Source organism: Cyprinodon variegatus, unplaced genomic scaffold, assembly GCF_000732505.1.
Source record: "Cyprinodon variegatus isolate N-32 unplaced genomic scaffold, C_variegatus-1.0 Scaffold1767, whole genome shotgun sequence".
NCBI classification, from domain to species: domain Eukaryota; kingdom Metazoa; phylum Chordata; class Actinopteri; order Cyprinodontiformes; family Cyprinodontidae; genus Cyprinodon; species Cyprinodon variegatus.
Window position 1 is genome coordinate 60,017 of NW_015152220.1, and position 3,126 is coordinate 63,142.

Sequence of the window (3,126 nt, forward strand, 5' to 3'; positions counted from 1 at the left end):
TTACCTTCACTGACAGACTTTTCACTGATTATTGATGGATTTAGAACAAAGAGAAGATGGAAACTGACCACAGAGACATGAGTTGATGATGATGAGCAGCAGGATCCTGGAGATCATCTTCTCCTGAGGAGAGGAGACAGAGGAGGAGAGTCAGCAACACATCAGCTCCAACATCACTGACAGACAACAAGGATCATTTCGTGGAACGAACGAAGTCTGTGTTTTAATCTGTAAAGATAAAATATGTAAAATAAAAAAATCCAGAAAAAGCTTAATTATAATGATATCTTTTAATTATAATCATAGATAAATACTTCAGCAGGTTTCAGGTCTTTGCTGCAATATTTAACTCCTAATTAATCTAATTAAAAATATTTTAGATTCTTTATTTTATGAAGGTTAAATTAATCTTTCAGAATTCATAAAATGAATCCATCATCATTATCAAACATCTGAACCTAAGCAAGAGTTTTTATTTTTATGTTTTAAGTAACTAGAGGCTTTTAAACTAAGATTTTCATACTTAACTGCTTTTACTTAAAAAACTAATTACATGATTTTACTAAGGTTCAGACCCAAATGCAGAAGACCAAACAGGGAGACCAGGGAAAAGGTTTAACAGGTTTTATTGAAGAGATTATGCAGAGAGAAGTGTTGCTCTGAACACTGCTCAACCGAAACTGAAAAGTGAGGGGAAGACACAGCGGTTAGTTCAGGCTCAGTGGGAAATTTGACTAGTGAACTTGGAGAAGAGGATTTGGATGCTGACTCACGTTTCCAGAGAAGTTGTTGAATCCTTGACTCCATTCTGTATGCTGTAGTTCCAGTGTTTGCCTGATTCGGTGGAGGGTGGAACAAGGTTTACCCAGAATGTGGCTGTTAATAGGTGAACGGAGAAAACTGACTGCCACTCAGATTTCCTGCGGTACTTGAACGGGTCGTAGTGGAGATTAATCCCTTTCTCAGTGTGAAACTCAAACAATCTCTTGGGGAAAGTGGATCCAAACCTCCTGTTTGAACCCCAGCTCAGTTTGTAGCTCAGTTGATCCTTCCAGGGAGNGCTCAGTTTGTAGCTCAGTTGATCCTTCCAGGGAGAGAAGGTCCGAAAAATCCAGTTAGCAGGATGACTTCCTGCCGAGAGACAAAAGAAAAACAATGTTAAAACTCCGGTTGACAAGAACTCAGTTTGACTCAGCTAAACTCAGCTTGGCTAGAGTACCCAAAACTGGCAAACACTCTGGCGTCGAGGTAGTGGCAACCAGCAGCTTAAGAACACTCCGTTAATGAGGTAACCGTCAGCAGGTGTGTGAGGAGGCGGACCAGAACCAGGCGCTTCCTGGTGGATGAAGGGAGACAAACACAGAAAACACAAACAGACAGACAGGAGTCCTGACAACTATAGGAAAAAAGTAAAAGGAAATAATATCTGCTCAAGTTCTGTAAAAAGGATTTTAATTGACCAGAGGAAGATTTATAATGAGAAAAATCAGGAGAATCAGTTTAAAGATCTGTTTCATTTTTTAGGTTTGGATTTTTTTTCTTTCCTAAAACTGTTGTATTATTCATGATGTGTATGTATAATTTTTGTTTAAAATGAAGTTTATAATTATTGTTGTTGTAAATAATAATGATTTACCTCAATAACATAATAGTTCAGATCATTTCCATGCTCAGCAGGTATTCAGGGTCATTGCTATCTATACTTTATTTGAGTAAGTATTTTTTAGACAACTTTTTACTTCTACTCTTTTTTTTTTACTTTATACTTTACTTTATACTCCTTAAATAAAAAAAGACTCAATTGTTTTGTTTCATTTAAGCTCCTTTTCATTTTACTTAAAAACATAAATAAAAACCATCAAATAAATTTGTTTAATCCAGACAATTAATTTTTTAAGGTTGTATTACACCAACTTGTCACATAATATACCAATTTTTTTTTTTTTAAGATGATGCAAAGTTAAATCTGAAACTGTTGCTATTAGTTACAGTATAAAACTAATAAGATGAAGTATAAGGAAGTTATTATCCAGAATTGTTGAAAAATTTTCATTTAATAGGTTAGTGCACTAAAGCATCTTCCTTAACATTTTTCATGGGCATGCCCAAAGTCGGTCCTCGTGGGCCGGTCTCCTGCAGGTTTTAGAGATTTCTCTGCTCCAGCAGCTGATTTTCATTGATAGCTGATCAACAGGCTTTTTCTGAGCTGCAATCATCAGGATCAGCTGAGCTAAAGCAGTGAAACCTCTAAAACCTGCAGGACAGCAGGCCTCAAGGACCGACTGGGTATGCCTGCTATAACTTTTACAAAAGTGTTTTAAAACAGTAGGATTTATATTTATACTTATGTTAAAAACTGTAAAGGTTTTTAGATGACTGAGCTCACTTTTAATTAAAGCTCTTGCAAGTGGAGAGCTCACAGTTACACAGAATCTCTCAGTGAGCTCTGACAGGGGTGGCTCCTCCCTATATATAGATCATTTTTGCGTGTAAAAGAAGTTACAAAATATTAACAGAAACTCTTTTGCACAACACAACAGTTTCCACAGAATTGACCTCTTGAGGTGTTTCTTAGTAACTGTTTTACCACTAATCGCTCTTGCTTGCTATTTCAAACTGACCGTACACAGCTTATGCAAAGATGTTTATCCTGTTAAGAAACTCTAAGTTTCTGCAATGTCATTTTACACGCTTTTGACCTTTAACAAATATACTGCTTACTTAAAAAGAAAGATATAAGTTGAACACACAATTTTAACTTCACAAAACAGTAATAATTTAGACACCTCTGAATGAGTGTGGAAATATAGAAATATACATCAGAGAGACACTCTCTTCTCACTGTTTTGTTCTGCTTAAACGTTTTATCTTTCCGTGTAAACTCCTTATCATTTCCATTTATATCTAAAGATATTTTCTGCCATAAAGCTCAAATTCTTTTATACACATTAACTAACAGTAATGTTAAAACATGCAGCTTAACCTCGTACGTATGCAGTGGATCAAAATTATTCTCTTCCTGCAAACAGCTCTGTGTTGATCTATTTAAAGGCACACTATGCAACATTTTTCAGTTAATTAATGTGTTCCATAACGTTTTGGATGATTAAATGAGTCATTTCAGGT

General features: G+C 35.6%; 1 long non-coding RNA gene across 2 annotated transcripts in view; it reads right to left on the bottom strand.

The window, feature by feature from the left end:
* Positions 1-3,126, bottom strand: part of LOC107104496 — a 40,426-nt gene that overhangs the window by 21,488 nt on the left and 15,812 nt on the right. For both annotated transcript variants that reach the window (XR_001482260.1, XR_001482259.1), the window contains exon 2: positions 69-123. This is a non-coding gene — a long non-coding RNA (uncharacterized LOC107104496). The remainder of the gene's footprint in view (positions 1-68; positions 124-3,126) is intronic.